Below are 20,769 nucleotides of genomic sequence, written 5' to 3'. Positions count from 1 at the left end.
TTTCAAACCAAACAAACTGCGTTTACATATTATAATAAATATACAAATTGCAATCTGTTCCAAAGATAACATTACCTCGAAATAAAAATAGAGAAGAACATTAAAAAGTATAGCCTGTCTACATGGAAAGAAGAGACTTACAGATGTGCCACTCATGTCTGGGTTGGCTACCACCAACATAATGCCAGACGTAGTGGGACAAAGCGAAAGCTGGGACAGTCTGTATTTTTGTCAGATCGATTCAGGATAGCGTCAGTAGATGTGGCAACATTGCTCTGACAACGTCGCTGGATGATTTCATGAGTTCACTCACCCCCACCCCTTCCCTTCCCTTCACCACCCCTCCCTCCCCATTCCCAAACCCAACCCCAACCTGAGAATTGGCAGGAACCACTCTGTCTGTGCTGGGCTGTAGGTGTGAAAGGATCTCTTTCTTTGATCATTTTTTGGGACATCTTGTTGGAGAAATTTTCTTGACTTCACAAAGCCACACGAAACCGGCAGAAAAAGCTCAGGAGGATACAAAAAGTACCCTGTTGGGTCGAACAATAGCAGCATGTCCTAATTACGCTGCTACAGATCTTCAATCTAGATCTTGTTTTTTAAACAAGTACATCAACACTGCTAAAAGACTCTCCTAAACGTCACCTACAGATCATAAAAGATCATAAACATCTACATGTGCAGCTACAAACTCAAACACATTGCAAATATCGTGTTATACAGTATACCAATTGTGGTGTCACAGCCATACACCACACTTGCTTGGTGGTAGCCTTTAAATCGGCCGCGGTCCGTTAGTATACGTCGGACCCGCGTATCGCCACTATCAGTGATTGCAGACCGAGCGCCGTCACACGGTAGGTCTAGTCTATAGAGACTCGCTAGCAGTCGCCCCAGTTGTGCAGCCGACTTTGCTAGCGATGGTTCACTGCTTACATACGCTCTCATTTGCACAGACAACAGTTTAGCATAGCCTTCAGCTAGGTCATTTGCTACGACCTAGCAAGGCGCAATATTCAGTTACTATTGATATTGATATTGTGAATCATGTACCTTCAAGAGCGACGTTCTCATTAACGGATTAAAGTTAAGTATCAAACAAGCTACGTCCACTTTCTGAATACTAGTTCCTTGTCGTGTTCCAGACCTCACGTCAGTATAGCCCTTTGTAGGGAAGCAGCCTACTCACGCCGTAATAAATTCGCATCATTCTTTCCATTGTGTGATTTCTTTTTTTTTTCATCTGTGACTTTCAGAATATACTGAACTATTTTCATCAAAATCGTTTTTGATTATGAATCCCAGACAATGTCCTAATTTCTCAGAGCTTTAAGTTGTAGCTATAAGTGTATTTCTCAGATGAAGTGGGCACTAGGAATTCTAATTACAGGCTTCACGTTTTGCCAATATTGTAGTTAGAGAGCCAGTGTTGAGAACGGCAAAAGACAGCATAAATAATAGGAACATCATAAACAACAATAATTCCAATAAACGACCGGGAAGTGTTTCAACATTCAAACATTTACACAATAGTAAATTTTCTAACCGCCGCCCCACATATGGTGCATCGGCCGGGAAATAACTCAGTAAAAGTGAAAGTGATTTTCAAATATTCGGATTCGTGAGTGAAATGCGATGCGCATCTGAGTAATAGAACAGTGAATGTGTTACGTGTGTATGTGGACGACGCAATTGGATTAACAACGCATCTGGACTAACAGAGCTGGCACTGAGTCTAGCGGTGCTGCCGGCATCGCGAGAAGCCAGTTTCGCCTCACCGCAGTAGTCCGCTGGAGCAGCCAGAGCCGCGCCTGCAGTTGCGGGCCACGCAAACACAACAGACGTCGGAGCGCCGTCTGCAGTTCAGTGCGCTGCGTCGCATCAGTAATCCTGGTATGCCGCGCCGGCAACGCCATACGTCGTGCATAAGGAACTAAGTTAACTGAAAAGCTGTTAAAAATTTTACTAACCTGCACTAAAAGACTGTCGGAGATGGAACCACCAAAAGAAACTGAGGTTAAACTTAAATCAGAACCTATGTCTGTTGAAGGAACTGTAAATCCAGACAACGGTTCAAGTGTAAATATGCATGAAAGTAGTAATGTTAAAGTGAAATATGAAGTATTGTCTCCTGGCAGTAGTGTAAAAAGGGGCAATGATTCAATAATAGAGACCCCTGTAGTAAAGCAGAAATCAGAAATTGTTGATTTATTGGATGATAGTTTATCTGATGAGTTAAAAACGAAACAGCCATCAGAGGTGGTAGAGTTTAAACAGGAGAAGTTAGATATGACTGATTAAACTGAAGTTTCATTTAGTCTTGATGATTCTGGTATTGGAGCTAGTTTTTCGTCACCTGAGTGTGATAAAAAGCCAGCAAGTGAGCAACCCAAAGACTCTGGGCTATTGATTTAAATGTTATATTACAAGCAATAGCTGCCAGTAATGCAAAAATATCAGCCAGTAATGCTAGAATGTCAGCTGAATTAAAATCTGATATAATTGAGGTAAATAACAGGATTGTGGCCAGCCAAACCAATTTTAATAAACGATTGGAGGTAATGGACGATACCTTCAAGGCTGGTTGCAGTAAGTTGAAAGAGGATCTGGACAGTTTGAATTATAAAATTGATTACAACCATGAGGATATTAAGAAAAAGGTTGCTCAACAATTTTCTGAAATGTATAAAACAGTAAAATCCGAAGTTTCAGAGGTTCGCAAAGACTTCCAAATGGAAGATGCGAAGCTGGAGCACAAGTTAACAGAAAAGATCGAGGCGGAATCTGAACTGTGCTCAGACAGGTTCAAAGATGTTAATATAAAAGTAAACATATGTCAAGCAGAAGTAGCTGCAATCAAAACTGATACTATTCATATTGTGAAAAGAGTAGATAATGTTCAAATGAGAGTAGAAAATATTAGTGCTAACATTGCTAACATTGAGAGAAAAGTAGCTTCAGTAACTTCTGGTAATGGTTGTATACAACAAGTTGTAGCTGCAAACGCCGCTTTTATCGGGTGTCGGCAGTTCTTGCGGTTCGATCCAGATAAAAATATCCACCCGCTAGATTTCTGGAACGATTTTGAAGATGTGATTCCACCAACTTGGTCAGAACGAGAGAAAATCTCATTTATTAGAAGCCATTTAGCAGGTGACGCTATGCGTTGGTCAGCTGATGTTAAGTTGAAGTGTAAAACATTAGCGGAATTTAAAACAGCTTTCATTAATGAGTATTGGTCTAGTAATAAGCAAAATGAAGTGTTGAGAGAATTTTGGAGTGGAAAACGCTTCAATGCAGACAAGGCATGTATTAAAGAATTTGCTAGGTCATGGATTTCACGTTTGTCACATTTGGCGGAAAAGCTAAAACCTGAAATAATAATACTAGGTCTTGAAGCCAAACTGCCATGGTATTGGCAAACTAGAATTATATCTGCCCCTAGAGACAATCTGGATCGTTTCATTGAGTATTTGGAACGTGTAGAACGTGTTGCTGCCAATGAGTAGCAAGTACGTAATAACAGAAATGCTAATAACAATAGTAGTAATTTTAAGAACGAGCAGAATGGCAACGTAAACATCAGAACAGTAGGTGTGCGCCATCCTAAGAGAGGTAGGAATTGGAGAAGTAATTATCAGAACCATCAATGGCATCCAAATGATAGTAATTTTGTTCCAAACAAAATTATGCAGGTAAACAACAGTACGGAAAGCAATGCTGTACCAGTTAACTATAATGGAAATAAAGGAAACAGTAGTACAAACTAGAATAAGCCACGCTATAATAATAGTGAATATGTTGGGTATCAATGTACGTTGTCTCTTAGACAGTGGAAGTGAGGTGAGTGCAATATCTCAGTCCTTCTTTGATGCCTTACCTTGTAAAGACAAGCTTACAGTAATGAGGGTATCAGGACTGAGAATAATTGGTGTTACTGGCAAGGTGTCAAGAACGGTAAAGCAAGAAGCTTTGCTGCCCTTTAACATTAATGGTAATTTAATTGATCATCCATGCTTAATTGTAAATAATCTCAGTATTGAGGTTTTAATTGGCATAGATTTCTTGTCAAAATATCAGAGTGTTGTTGACTTTGAAAGAAGCCAGTTAAAAATGGTCGTGCCGATAACCGGAGTAATTACAGTACCTTTTAGTGATAAACATGTAATAACTAATGATGAAACTTGGGAGCTGCCTATACGAGTTCTGAAAAATAGGAGATATTGGGACGAAGGTGTTAATCTTTGTACAAGTAAGCTAAACACAGAAGAAGAAGAAGCAATTATTTTGGACAAAATAGAAGCTAAATTGCAGGAAATCGATAAAATTTCAGCTAATAAGAAGTAAGAACTGGGACAGGTTCTAAAAAGGCATCATAAGGTATTTTCAGATCGACGTGGCGTGGTCAAAGGTTATGAATGAATGCTGTAGGGAGGAGGTTGTTTTGTATCCTCCACACAGTGTGGCAGCTGTGCAGTGCCAGCTGTGTGAGATCTTCCTTCCCATTTCAGATCTCACTCACTCTCTTCATCTTTCCTATCCACAAAAATTTCGACCCCTTCTTTCCAATATGAAAATTTTCTGAAACCAATGAAATCTGTAGGGAGCAGGTTGTTCTGTAACCTCTACACAGTGTGACAGCTGTGCAATCCAGCTGTGTGAGATCTTCTTTCCTTTTCAGATCTCACTCACTCTCTTCATCTTTCCTATCCACAAAAATTTCGACCCCTTCTTTCCAATATGAAACATTTTCTGAAACCAATGAATTCTATAGCGAGGAGATTGTTCTGTAACCTCTACACAGTGTGGCAGCTGTGCAGTCCCAGCTGTGTGAGATCTTCTTTCCCATTTCAGGTCTCACTCATTCTTCATCTTTTCTATCCATCTAAAATTTCGACCTCTTCTTTCCAATACGAAAATTTTCCGTCATGGCTATCAAGCCATGAGGTCTGTAACCATTCTATCCACCGATTAGTGAAGAAAAATACCTAATGTGGCAAACCTAACAGTGACGTAAACAATAGAGAAGTATGACATAATTAAGATACAAATGTATTTGAGTAACAAGTATGTATAGAACCCTGGTAATATTGTAAGCACAAAGTGTTGTTTTATTGGAAATGGTTCCACAATAATATTTAAAAAACATATACAAGTTCGTGTATAAGCAGGATCTGAAGTGGCAGTGAAACCTAGTGTATGCATTAGAGCTAACTAATAAATAGTAGAAGAGAGTGCTTAGTGTTACGAAAATATGCAGATATGTTGTAAAAATGAACTCACCTTGTGTAGCAAGGAATGGCAGTGTAATAGAATTGAACAGTGTTTGTGGTTGAGACGTGAAGGACACGTCCCTGAAATATTTATAAGATTGGAGCTGGCCGTTATTTGGTGTTGGGTGTAACAGGACACACCTACATGTATTGAGGTTATGAGTTGGAGGCGTGAATGCGACCATAGGTACCCTTATGTTAGATGAGGCAGAGCAGCTCATGGTGTCCTATAGGTTTAAGGAATTTAGCATTACGCTCGTCCATAATTACTTAATGCACTTTAGCGGTAGGTCGAGAGAGACTACCTGTTGTTTCAGCGTCCGATCGAGTGGAAATGGATTGCCACGTGAGCAAATTGATCAGCCACAATACACTATAGATACGAAATAAATGTGCTATCCTGTGCTTTAAATGTTAATAGAGTGAGTGATAAATAAGTACATACACTAGCAACATAATTGAGTAACATAATGGCAGACGTGAAACATTATTTATAGTTCAGCATAAATACACTTCGATAAAGTAAGTACATAATTGCAAATCTGGAACTGACACAGCAGCAGAGGACCAACAAGTGGAGTAGTAGTCAACTAAACATAGTGTGTTTTGAACACTCAGAACTGTACTATTACCACAAGTTACTCACATGTACAAAGAAGCTGAGAAGACAATTACTAATCAAATATACTCATACTATCTCTAAGAATAAGGTAATCAAAGATGAGTCAGCTAAGTGAATAAAATACAAATGTATCAGGAATGTACCGAGCATTGGTTCAGTGTTCCGGCCCAGAAATAATAAATTGAAATTAAATAGGATTCATGATTGTATGCCTTGAGCATAAATTTTCTCTAGTACGTGACTAACGGCGTTTTGAGCCATTTGTTTACCGATTTCATGACACTCAAGTAACCGTGAGAGTAAAATTAAAAAGGTTCTGTTAACTTTGTTCCAGCAACATATTGAAAGATAAAATGTGTATATCCCCATTTCATTGTGACCCACCCTTAGATATTAAGTGAACAGAGTCTGAGGCACTCTTTTTGTTTGTTCTACAGGACAAACCAGATAATGGCAGCCTGGTAGCTGCGTGAAAGCGTGGAGTGACTTGGACACAACTCACAGTGACCCCTCCCCTTTCCCCATGTAAATTAGAGTGAACGTGAAGGACGCACACCACAGCAACTTCCCCTCCTCTATCCTTGTGAATGGAAGTGTAGGACGCCAGCCAAAGCGGCTACAACCACGTGTGTAAAAATTATTTGTGAAATTTTTTTTCAGGTTTGGAAAAGACTGCTAAGAGATAATCATCTGTTTACGTATCATGTTATTTTCTTTGAATTTGTGCATGTAAAAATGTATTTAATGGATTTAAGATTTTCATAATTTTACATATTTTATGTGTTTGTTTGTCTAAGGCAATATGTATGCCAAAGTGTTTAATTGATTTTGCTTATATTTTGAGGGATAATGTTGCTTAAGAGGCAGTGTACACGCCAACAATTTAAATAATTAATGTAGGTAATCAGTTTTCTTTTAATATTTCTACATGTTTACATTTCAATTTAAATTTTCATAGGGAGTTAAGCTGTACTCTTGCTTCCCTTTTTGTAATTGAATTTTTTTTCGCTCATTAACATTCAACAACAAAAAAATTTAAGTAGAGGGTAATGTAGGGAAGCAGCCTACTCACGCCGTAATAAATTCGCATCATTCTTTCCATTGTGTGCCAGCCAGTCCGCTGTAACTAGCTCTGACGTCATAAATGTTGCGCAATACTTTGAAAGTCAATTAAATAACCTAAAACGGTTCTAGCATGTCAGGAGTAATACTAAATAAATATGTGTTGAATATCAGTTCGATAACTTTAACCATTTTCGAAATTTGCACGTTTTTCTGTAAAAATCATTGGCGCAACAGAAAAGAGCTAGAGACTTAAAAATTTATATTCAGATTCCTTTTTCATAATTATTTAATAGAAACAGTACTTTGGATCTCACAAATTAAGATTTTAGTTGAAATTCAATATTTTCTGGTTTTTGTCTTAAAAATTAAGGAAGCAAGATAGATTAACTAGGCTAATAAATAAGGCTAGGATGTTTATATTTAAGTAAAATCGAGATCCGCTATAACAATAAAGATGTGAGAAGTTTCATTTGAATAACTATAGAACTATAGCGATGGCGTATCTCCAAAGAGCAAGTTCAGAGCTCGTCTACTGCGTGCAGTGTAATTAAATTAATTCTCTCGCCCAAAATATTTAACTTAGCCACGTCAAACTTTTATTACCTGTGTGCTGAATGCACATTTAAATTGAGAGCTTCATCGGCCATCAGCAAAAGAAGCTATGATTTATTCAATGACTTAAAGTGGTGTGTTACTAGCCCAGCGGCTAGTCGGGAGAGCCGATTTGATCAGGCGTTCCCTTATCCGTCCGCACCACGGCTTTATATATAAGAACGCTGCGCGAGGAAGCAAGGCCCCAGTTCTCTCCAGATGCTGAATAGCACACCATCTGTGTCGGGAGTCGCGTCGCATCGGTATCATTGCTGTATACAACCTCGGATGCCGTATTAAGTTACTCGGGATACGCGTAGCCATGAAATTAGTTTCGAGTGACGTGTTAATTCTGGGATGACTTTAATTATCTATCTTCAGTTTGCGTATGTCGTATTTTCACGTGCCGCCGCGGGACAGACATTCTACCATTATTTAGCGTGGCGTTTGATGAGCATATCATCAAATCATGGCGAGCATTCATTTAAACATTTAATTTGTACAGTTACAGTTGCATCAGCGCATTAGACTCTGAACTGCTCTGTTAGTCAGGTTGTGTGGATTCTTTTTTTTTTTTTTTTTTTCATCTGTGGTTTTCAGAATATACTGAACTATTTTCATCAAAATCGTTTTTGATTATGAATCCCAGACAATGTCCTAATTTCTCAGAGCTTTAAGTTGTAGCTATAAGCGTATTTCTCAGATGAAGTGGGCACTAGGAATTCTAATTACAGACTTCACGTTTTGCTAATCACTTTCTAGTTGCCAATATTGTAGTTAGAGAGCCAGTGTAGAGAACGGCAAAAGACAGCATAAATAATAGGAACATCATAAACAACAATAATTCCAACCAGCCGCCCCACATATGGTTAAACGACCGGGAAGTGTTTCAACATTCAAACATTTATACAACAGTAAATTTTCTAACAGCCGCCCCACACCTTCCCTCCTCACGCCAGCCTGCGTGAGCTAAAACGTGTGCATTTCGGCCTTCACTAGTAACACGGTGTTGGCTCTTCTGCCCACACAACACCAATACCCCTAAACTTTACCTACAGATCATACACATGGACCCTACATATTGCAAACGGAGTCTATATATCGTGAACGGATATCCACCTGTACTACTGAAAGAGGGGCCCAAAATATAATTATGAGCATCTGAGTTAAATGCACTTAAGACCACAAGCAGTTGGCAGCTGGTGTGCAGACAGCACCCTAACGCGGCGTGCCCATTCAGTGCAGTGCCCGGAAGCCTTGTGCCGTGTGTCCGGGTAGGCAGACAGCAAGCAACTGAGCACAGCACCTCAAGCCCCTGAAACTCGAACTACCACTCCAAGCAAGGTGTCACAGTATGAGATTTTCACTCTGCACCGAAGTGTGCGCTGATATGAAACTTCCTGACAGATTAAAACCGTGTGCCGAACCGAGACTCGAACTCGGGACCTTTGTCTTTCGCGGTCAAGTGCTCTGCCAACAGAGCTACCCAACCACAACTCACGACCCGTCCTCACAGCTTCAATTCTGCCAGTACCTCCTCTCCTACCTTCCAAACTTCACCTCCTACCATTCAGCTTATTAATTGATGAATCTACTGATATTGCTGTAGATAAATACTTGAGATTGATTATAGTTTATTGCATTAAATTACACCAGAAAATAGTATCTACATATCTGAACCATGCTGCACTGCACGAGTGTAATGCTGAAGCTATTGTCTCTGCTCTAATGAAGACACTTCAACGATTCGATTTTCGACTTGAAAATTTAGTGGGCATTGGTACAGAAATGTCTCTGTCACGCTTGGAGTAAATAACGGAGTAATTACCTCATTTTAGTACGTTGCTTGTGCCATTCATTGCAACTGGCTGTTTTAGCTGCTGCAAAAGAATTTTTACCGAGAAATTTGGAGTTTTGGATTAAAGAAACATATTATTGGTTTAGTCACTCCTCTTCCAGACAACCTCTTTCTAAGGAGCTACACAAAACCATCAACGATGGACAGAAATCGTCAAAAATAGTTCAAGCGTACTAGAAAAGGTGGTTATCAATTGAATCCGCTGTATCAAGAATATACACCCAATGGTCACAGCTATAAACACATTTTTCCGGAGCTAAAGTGCGCGAAAGGTGTTACATGGCAGAGGTATTGCACGCTATGTATACGAACGAGTATAATTACGCATATATTTAATTTCTATTTCCAATATTAATTGAAATAAACACAGGCAATAAAATGTTCGAGTTGAAAAATGCAGATCACACCAAACTCTTTAATGAGTTGACCAACCTGATAGATATGCTTGTCAACAGAATTACGTTACCTGTAAATAAAGCTAAAATTTTTACTCAAAATATTCGTCATTTCTAAGATCAAAGATGTTATCTGGGATTCCGCTTTGAAAAGCATTAGCTTGAAATGAGAGGAAAAGGATTACCACGAGAAGACGAAGAAATGTTGCGTAGTCGATTTTGTAGTAAGTCTGAGAGAAGAGATAAAAAAAAAGTTACAAAAAAATCGATGTTGATGAAAAAATTTCCAGAGTAAGTGCTGAACAACCACTTAATCACAACAAACAAAATATAATTGATATAATGGCTCAGTTCCACAAAATTTTATAATCTATAGCAAGAGTGGATGATCAGTGGCAACAAATTCATTTGCTGAACTAAGACAAGTCCAAAGACAAAATAAATTTTGGAATCAAGTACTGCATTTCAAAGATCTCAGGGGGAATCCAGATTTGAGGAATTAGCTACTTTTGCGATTACTCTCCTTATACTGCCTCATTCCAGTGCCGATGTTGAGAGACTATTTAACAGTACGAGTGTAATAAAAAAAAAAAAAACAAGCAGAGGAATAGAACGAAGTTAAATATTTTAACTGCCATATTAACAATACTCTGTGGTTTGAGGTTGGAAGGAAAATGCTGCAACGAATATGATATTCCAATAAACGTTGTAAAACAAATCGCTACCAAAGTATAGTATCAGTCTGAAACCGACGACGATGATAGTGCAGACAAAAATGATTTATGTGAAGCAGACGAATTCATTTAAATAATCAGCTGTTCTCATAGAACTTTTTGTATGTTCCTGACCTTTAATTGATGATTTATTTATTGTATGTTCATTTAATGATTGTGAATATTTTGTTACTTGCTAATAAAGGAAACTAATTAATAATATACTTATTATTTTCTTTCATAATAATTTTAAAAAATTTGGTGGAAATTTTAGCGATTATGAGAGCAGGGGTATTTTTGTTAGTGGTTTTCTGGTGGTTTTTGCACTTTGGGGAACTCTCTTTAACTGTTGGCTACACTGGTTACCACATATAAATACCTCGGAGTAAAGCTGCTAAGCGATATGAGGGTTGTGGCAGGAGAGGTAAATGGTCGACTTCTGTTTATTGGGAGCGTTTTGAGAAAGTTTGGTTCATCTATTAAAGAGACTGCATAGAGGTCTTGAGTACTCCTCGAGTGATGGGGTTCCTTACCAGGTTGGATTAAAGAAGGACACCGATGCAGTTCAAAGGCGGACTGCTAGATTTTTTACTGGCAGGTTCGAACAGCACAAAAGTGGTAATAAGTTCCTTCAGGACTCAAATGGGAAGGCGACGTTCTTTCCGAAAACTATATTGAGGAAATTTAGAAAACCAACGTCTGCAGGTGACTTCTGAACGTCCCTACTGCACCAACATAGTTTTCGTGTAAGGACAACGAAGATAAGACACAAGTAACTAGAGCTCATACGAAAGCATGTAGACAGTAGATTTTCTATCTCTTTATTTGCGAGTGGAACGGGAAAGGATATGACTACTACTGGTACACTGCACCATCCACCATGCACCATATGGTGGTACAGATGTGGATGTAAGTGAAGTCCACCTATTACGATGGCAATCAATCGATTTATGGAAACACAAAACTCACGGAAGAAGTTTGTCTCTCTTATATATCGGGAAAACAAAAGACGTAACTTCCGTTGCCGGATTGTCTCTTTGGTAACGAATTCTAACGAATCTTCCAACTTTCGATAAATGTCAATTGTATCTAGCTGAGACTTACGAGTGCCACTTCTTAGTGTGTCGATTATAATGTCTTAGAAATCCTTGCAGATGAATTTGAGCCTGACACATTCTTCTTTCTAGTGTTTGGGTTACTTCCCTTTATATTCCAGCAAATGGATATGAGCCCGACATATGCATTCTACTTCAGCTCGCCCCAGATGCTTACCGCTCCGTATTTTGCTGTAGTTAACGCTTCCTCTGGCAGTGCACGGGATTCTCAGTTCTATTAACGTGCAACAAATTCCGTTACCTTCGGATGAAGTACCAGTTCCTCCCACCTGGCTGCACACAACTTCATCAACTGCGAATATCCTACATCTAAAACAAATACGCCACAAGTGTCTGTATATTGCATGGTGGAGGGTACATCGCACCAGTATTCTCCATTACCCTTCGACCCCAAGATCACACGATGGTCTGGTGAAAACTATTGTCTCTATACTTTCATATGTTTCTGGGAAAAATACGTCGCCTTTCACTGGGATTTTTTTTTTTCTTCGTCACATATTCGAATGAAATGTGACAACCTATTCATCCTAGCAGCATCCACATGTTGCTTTTGCTTCGTGGGTCAGTCGCATAACATGGACAGATGTGGGCTGTAAGCTCACAGCATTGGTAGACAGAGACTATGTAGTTCTGAGCTGTCGAATCGATGTTACTCTTCAGAAGTGTGTGTCACTCAACCACAAATGGGTCAATGCTTGTTGATGTCGGGATAGCAGCTGACAATTACCTCAAAATTATCTATAGTGAAGTACGAAGGTGGAGCTCTTTCAGACAGAGGGAAGAAAAAGTGTGGCACACTGACGTATACATTGAGCGGTAGTTAACGGCAGTACGACACCTTCTGTCTTGGCATTATAGTGTTCGACAGCAGCAGTGTTACTGCGTTAACGCACATTGTACTTCGTGTTTCTACGCTAAAATTTACAGCTCGAGGGTCACCACAAGATGCATTTCTATAGCATCAAAGAGCACTTAATCCACATGTTCTGCAAGAGACGGGATGTGTAGCGCTGAAGCGGGGTGTAGATCTGTGGTATTTTATTGCTTAATGTAGTGAGAGCATTGAGATGTGCTGTTAGTGATTTAGGTCACTCAGTCGTTGTAATATCAATGAAAGTGCACTGAAAAGAGGTATACCTACTGTAGCACGTTGTGCATGGAAAAAATGAGGAATTGAAAACAATTCTTTGCGAAATATTGTCTACAGTTTCCAAAAGACAGTCAGTACTGTATAAGTACAGTGATTCTGTGTGGGGTACTTTCTTTCATCATTAGCAAATGTTCCACTAAAAGTACTGTCTTCCACGCCACATACTTCTCATTCTGATTTTAGTAATGTGTTTTTATACCACTAGCATTTAGATAGGATCAAACTCGAACAATCCACCTCTATAGTTAGAACTTAAGACAAGTTCTTTTTAGCGAAGGAAGATGTAAAAGTTCCTCCTAAACATTATGTAGTCGCATGTATCCACTCTGATAAAAAAAATCTAAGTTGTACCTAATCCAGAAAGTAGTAGTCATCTGTAGAAAGCAATTGCAATAGTATTGGCTGATGGCCATTTCAAAGTCAACCATTTCTGCTTTAGATGGATTCTTCATTTCCCATTCCACAGATACCAATTTCTCCTAATATACACCATGCTCATGACAATGGCATATATTACAATGACTGTAGAGTTCACAGTCTTCTCCCAATTAAAGTATTGATATATGGCACCAACCTTCCATCCAACATAAACAGCATCCATTAAGAAACCAAACACCTTCAACAAGCAATTCCGATTACGTCCACTGTGAAATGATTTATACTAAACTGATAAGATGCGTGGCCATTGGCAGCACTCAGATTTCGTTTTTCTTCCTGCTATACACCCCATTACAGAATCTAGTTGGTGCTAGCTTAGTGGCGTGTACATGTCATAAAGCACTTGTTACTGGATCATATGGAACTCTGTTGCACAAATCTTAACAATAGTACTATGCTGACGGAGAAAATGATGTTTCCTAACCCCACGGAAGACTGTATTCCACAAACCGATGCTATTATATATCAATCCCATTGCTTAGTACTAAAGAGTCACAATGTTTCAATGGAGCTAAGGAGGTGTTAAGAACATAGTGTTATCATATCTATCCGAATAAGAGAAAACCTAAGTGTGATTTATGTAGAAAAAAGTAATAAAAGAATGCATTTTAACGATAATTCTTCATTTTTCACAATATGCATTAAGAAAGAATAAAAGTATAATATAAAACAATAGTATCTATAACACTATAGTTGTCTTCGTGATAAATGCTCTCGTTGTAGCTAGAACAGACCACTGAAACACAGCACACGAGGAGAGAGTATATCCACATATCATGGAAGCAGCAATTTCTCTGCAGGAAAAGAATAGTACTCACACCTCTAACTGGATCACATTTTTCTCAAGTGAACTTTGTCAGGAGCTCTCAAAATCACATTTTGTTTTGATACTGCTTCCATTAGGTTTGATGGGGGTTTAATATTAGCTGCAGCCTTTTCTGTAATTTTCCTCCTCTCTTCTGACAAATATTGCCCACAAAACCATACAGTATGTTCAACCCATCGGTTATTCTTTCATTTCAATATTTTGGTCCTCTAACACAATGGAAACACACGGTTTCAATTCCAAAGTGGCTTAAGGGAATTCAGCTTCACTTAGCTAAAGACCAGCCTTTGAAAGATGCCAGGCTCACATCGTACGTTCTGAATTTAGGGTGACCTAACCTAATCTCTCGCAAATCATACATTGAACTGCATAACGATGCTGATTTAGGAGATGAATGTGGTATTGTCTCCATTCTCCACAAGGTACAAAATTGTACAAAATAAACAGTTCGACCCACTGATATTACTCCCCAACACCCAACACCGTCAGACATCCCCTACATTAAAGAGAGACCTTTACATATAGCTTAATTTAAAGATTCAAGATTCTGACACTTCTGTTCACGTTATCATAACGTAACTTATAGCCATGTGTTCTAAATTTGCTTGTGAATATAACACAAGCATAAAAACCTCGAAAATTGCACTATTTTTCATACGTATGTATGTAAGTCTCTTGCAGGAGACCCTCATGGAACAAGTATGTCAGGGGCAGGACCAGGATACATCTTGTAAGGTACAGCCACCATCGTTGGATCCGGGATAGGGTTCGAAGGCGAACCCACCAGACATTACAGCTGGCTTAGGGTTCCACACGATACGGCCAGGATAGGGTACACAGGTGAAGACACACGCAATATGTCTGGGGTGGTGTCGGGATGTGGATTCATTAGCAATAGGGCCGTGGTAGGCTCTGGAGACCCCGAGGGAAACCGATACAGACACATACAGCAAAACAGGGCAATTACCATAGGTGTTCACTGTTGCACCACATTCACAGCCAAAAATGGTTCAAATGGCTCTGAGCACTATGCGAGGTCATCAGTCGCCTAGAACTTAGAACTAATTAAACCTATCTAACCTAAGGACATCACACACACCTATACCCGAGGCAGGATTCGAACCTGCGACCGTAGCGTTCGCTCGGCTCCAGAGTGTAGCGCCTAGAACCGCATGGCCACTCCATCCGACCATTCACAGCCAGAATCAGAGTTTTGGCCAGAAGTGAATTCCTGACCACATGAGCGGAAGTGTAGGCATCTTGGAGCCTTAGAGTAAACTATATATAAGGGGAGCGTTGAAAGCAGGTCACTCTCTAACATGGTGAATGTCTGAGGGTGTTGGTGAGATATATGTGGGTCTGTTTGTTTTCTACGATACTCGTAACCCGTGCGGAATGAAGATACTCCCACATTCATCTCCTCAATTAGCATCATTATACAATTCAATTTGTGCTGTGGAGGAGATTAGATTAGCTCACTGAAAATGTAGAACATCTGATGTGAGGCTGACACCTGTCAAAGTTTGGTCTTGCTCTCTTAAGCATCGTCCTGATAAACCAGGTGAAACTGTATTCTTTTATACTGGTGATGGAGGTGAAACCATTTGTTTCCATTGTGGAAAACAGTTTGAAACACTGTGATGAAATGGTAACTATTGAGTTGAATACGGTGTGTGATTTTAGAAGAGCTTGTGCTGGATAATATGTCAGAAAAAAGTTGCAAAAATTACTATAAAGGTTGCAGCCAATATTAAACCTACAAAAAATCTTCTGTAAACACCACCGAACGTCACGTGACTGTGAGAGCTTCTGACAATGCTCGCCTGTGTAAAAATCTTCTTTCACCAAGGAATGGAAATAATATTCTTTCCGTGTGACGAATTGCTGCCCACATTAAATATAGACCTACCCTTTCCTCGTTTGCTGTGTGTCAGCTACAGTAAGAACATTTTCGACGAACGCAACGACGTTGCAACAGATACTGTCATTTTGGTATGTACTTCTTATACTCTGATAATTCACATTGTGAAGAATAACCATTGTGTTAAAATACGTTCTTTTTTTGTTTTTCCCGACATCGGTACACTTATTTGTACTCTTAATTAGCCCGCATCTCGTGGTCGTGCGGTAGCGTTCTCGCTTCCCACACACGGGTTCCCGGGTTCGATTCCCGGCGGGGTCAGGGATTTTCTCTGCCTCGTGATGGCTGGGTGTTGTGTGCTGTCCTTAGGTTAGTTAGGTTTAAGTAGTTCTAAGTTCTAGGGGACTGATGACCATAGCTGTTAAATCCCATGGTGCTCAGAGCCATTTACTCTTAATATAATAGCTATGATTCCGCTGTGATTTTTTCACCTTCTGACTTGTATTGCAGAATCGTGATTTTTTTTTAGTGTCAAAGCATGGAACTGACAAAATACCACCGGTTCGTCAACGTATACATTCTTCCGTCGAACTAAGAACCACCATCTGCTTCTGCAGAAGACTACTATTGTTAAGATATGTACTATAGATTTCCATATTGTTAAGATATGTGCTATAGATTTCCATATGATCTGGTATCAAGAGCTTTGTGACATGAACACACCACAAAGCTTGAGGTGACTAGTTTCTTTATTAGGGTGTATTGCAGAGAGTAAAAGAAAATCTGAGTTCTGCCTACGACCAAGCGTAGTATTACTTTCGTGTAAAGCATTATATAACAGATATAATCGGAATTGGTGGTCGAAGGTGCTTGGTTTCTTAACGTGTGATATATATGCTGGATGGAAGCACGATGTCATATGTCAGTACTGCAGTAGGGAGAACTCTGTACAGTCTACAGGCATTGTAATATATGCCATAGTCAGGAGCATGGTGTATATTAGGAGAAATTGGTATGTATGTAGTGTGAAATGAAAAAGTTCATCATAAGCAAAGCTGGTTGACATTGAAATGAAACATCAGAATGTTCTATTGTAATGGTCTTATATAGATGACTATTAGGTTATGGATTAGGATAAACCGCTAGATATTTTTTGTCAGAGTGAATGTGTGCGACTACGTAACGTTTGGGAGATAATTCTATATTTTCCTCCGCTAAAAGAAACCTGTGTTAAGCTCCAACTACGGGGATGGAGTAGCACACACAATATCACCGTACTTATATAACACTGACTAACGTTTGGAAACTATGTGACAGTATTTCGCAAGTAACTGTTTCTTGTTTGCTTTAAATTCGACAGTTATTGCATGCAAAACCTGCTGGAGTGGGCGTACCATCCTGCAATGAACTTCTGTTGACACTAGAACGGTTGAGTGACCGAAATCACGAACAGCACATCTCTATCTAATGTTCATACAGAGCCGCGCGGAATTAGTCGAGCGGTCTCAGACGCTGCAGTCATGGACTGTGCGGCTGGTCCCGGCGGAGGTTCGAGTCCTCCCTCGGGCATTGGTGTGTGTGTTTGTCCTTAGGATAATTTAGTTTAAGTAGTGTGTAAGCTTAGGGACTGATGACCTTAGAAGTTAAGTCCCAAAAGATTTCACACACATTTGAACTTTTTTTTTGTTCCTACAGAAGATGGTGTCGTGCCGCCAACTACCACTTGATATATATGTCAGTTTTCTACAAAGCGTCTGCCACTCTATTTGACCGAGTAACCCCTTCGTACCTTATTATACATTATCAATTTCCACTATTGACATTGGGATCGGATAATCGATAACAATGGTGCGATATACCCCCACCTATAGAGCCATTTGCGGCGTAATTGTTTTACATGTTGAATGTTCGCATGAGACAGAGTTGTCTCCAAGCAGGTGGGAAGACAAGTGATGGAGTTGGTAGTTGACCAGAATTCAACTGAATCTATTAGACGATAACTGGACTAGAAATCCCGTACACTGAGTGGAAGCGCTAACTGCAGTAAAATGAGTAGTAGTAAGCATCTGGGGCGAGCTGAAGTAGAATACATATTCGGATTATTATTCATCTGCTGGAATCTTAAGTGAAGTAACGCAAAGACTAATAACTGATAGGTCGGTGCGCTAGAGCAGAAGAATGTCAGGCTCAAAATCATTTGCATGGATTATTAAGAGGGTGTAATCGACACACAAAGAAGTGGCAATGTAGAAGGAGAACGGCCGCAAATTCTGTCAGCATTTCACCTAGAGACTGTGGCGATAAAATTCGGACGATCGGGATGTAAAAGGCTCTAAGATGATTAATTGGCGACTCCATGTTGTCTTGTGCACTACGACCAGGTAACAGGTATACTTGAAAAAGAGACAGCATTGTTCGTATATTTTTTACTATTGCAAAATCGATTTTCTGTCACTGAGTGACCATCTTCAGTGCTATATTGTATAACTTAAATTGGGATGCACTGTTGTCACTAAACTTACGGCAATCTATGTGATTGCCGTAAGTTTAGTGACAACAGTGCATCCCAATTTAAGTTATACAATATAGCACTGAAGATGGTCACTCAGTGACAGAAAATCGATTTTGCAATAGTAAAAAATATACGAACAATGCTGTCTCTTTTTCAAGTATACCTCTAAGATGATTGCTGTTGCTGGAGGAGACATCGGCATTGATTTGGTCTGACTTGCACGTGTTGGTTGATTGGCTATCGATGTACGATAGTCAGATAAGCTTGGAATTCCTGGACCTGCTTCTAAATAAATAAAGTACAACTACACAAATGCGCACTATCCACCGCTCTAGGTGCAATGCGGTACCGTCGTCGGTCCACTATCGGATAACACGTGGGGGAGGGGGGTGGGGATGAACAATGCTGTGATTATACCCCGAATCATTCCCTACTCTTGCAGTATGCCTCTGTAGGTGCGAGGTAGTTGCGCCAATGTAAATGATGCAAAGGATAGTGTGCATGTTGGAACCTCTGTCAAACTGTTAGAATCGTAGTATGGAGGTACATCGCAGTTGAAATACTTGTGATGTACTTCTCACGAATTACTATGCTGTTAGCGGAGACTCTGACACAACCACGATGTCGTAGTTCTATCGTAGCGATCATTGCAATACGATAAATGGGACTAGCGCACATACAGAGGCACGTTTATGAACAATCATTCGATGTCATTGACTGCAGATAAATCAGATTTTCTTCATACTACAGATGAATCAGTAAGGTTTCATTGGCCACTTTTTTTTAACTATATGTGGCGTAGTGATAATAGATGACATTACAGTACGTACAGAGGCATGCAGACAATCACTTTCTGCTCGACAATTACATATGTGAGTGGAAAAGGAACGAAGAAATACTGCTACAGAATATTCGACACGCTGCAGTTGTTTGCGGAATGGGTATTTAGAAGTAAGCTCTGTCTATAGCACGGTTGTAGCACCGGCACCGGTTAGCTATAGAGGTTTGCATAGGCTTGAGGACTGGTGGGAGTTGGAGAACAGTATGGCTAAATGTAGCTATTGAATCTAAGATATTCGAAGAGACCTGCTACAGTTCTATGACGCCACTGACTAAAATTCACCAGAACGAGTACCAATCGAAAAAATATCTGGACGTAGCAACCCGCGTGATGGTGAACTTCTACCTGTACGTTGGTGTACTGTTTTCCTCGTTGTGGTAGCTCTCTACACAGCCAGCGATGGATGATTGAGGACTAGCCAGTCTTTTGACTAACGGAACACTGCTGTCACAACGTGATGGGATTTTGATAGAATTAGCAGGGTACAATTAGCTATAGGCATCACTTATTTGTAACTCAGGAAGATACAACTGCCATATCGGAACCTGGAAGAATTTTGAGAATGTAAGAGGGCTAGAGATACTCTGACAAAAGGGAGGCAGAGAGGTGAGTTCCATCTAAGTGTTATGAGGAACTATGTTACTCCCTCCCGCATCGTCTCGCGAAGTGACTGCAATGAAAAAATTAGGGGCAAAAAAAGTATTTTACCAAGAGACAATCATCAACTGGAGTTCCGTCTTTTGTTTTTTCTAAGAAATAAGAGACAACCTTCTTCCGTGAGTTTTGTGTGTCTGCTAATCGGTGGACTGACATCTTAATAGGTAGACTTAACTTACATCTACATCTACATACATAGTCTACAAGCAACCGAACAGTGTATGGCAGAGGGTATCCTGTACTACTACAAGTCATTTCCACTTGCCAGTAGAGCGATGGAGAATAAAAGCTAACTGTATACTTCGATATGAGATCTAATTTCTCGTCTCTTATCTTTGTGATCCTGACCCGAAAAGTACGTTGGTGCCGCAGCGTCATTCAGCAGCAAACTTTAAATGCTGGTTCTCTAAATTTTCTCAAGAGTGATCCTCTAAAAGAATGTCGCCTTCCCATTTAAGTTCCAAAGCATCTGATAATTCTCGTCTGTGATCGAACCTACAAGTAACAAATCTAACAGTCCATTTTGGAACTGGTACGCTGTCTTCCTTTAATCCAACCTGATACTGATCCCCTAAGGCTCAGGCTATACTCAAGAATAGGTCGCAGTCTCCTTTATAGATAAACCTCACTTTTTCAAAATTCTTCCAATAAACCCAAGTCCCAGTCCTTTGATGCTCATTTAATTTCATATCTTTTGCAACATTACGCCCAGATATTGGAATGTGGTGACTATAGTAAGCAGGAGGTTACTAATACTGGATATGAAGGTTACAGATTGGTTGTTGCTACTCTTCTGCGCCATTCATTATTCCAACTAGAAATTTTGTCTAAGTCATCTTGTATCCTACA

The 20,769-nt window shown here is 39.7% G+C and overlaps 1 protein-coding gene across 1 annotated transcript in view; it reads left to right on the top strand.

The window, feature by feature from the left end:
- LOC124606292 (trypsin-1-like) overlaps nt 1–20,769 on the top strand; it is a gene marked incomplete at its 5' end in the record, with an annotated part of 63,299 nt that overhangs the window by 37,426 nt on the left and 5,104 nt on the right. The window lies entirely within an intron of this gene.

This window comes from Schistocerca americana, chromosome 3 (genome assembly GCF_021461395.2).
Source record: "Schistocerca americana isolate TAMUIC-IGC-003095 chromosome 3, iqSchAmer2.1, whole genome shotgun sequence".
Taxonomy (NCBI): Eukaryota; Metazoa; Arthropoda; class Insecta; order Orthoptera; family Acrididae; genus Schistocerca; species Schistocerca americana.
This window is presented reverse-complemented; position numbering and strand designations above follow the sequence as displayed.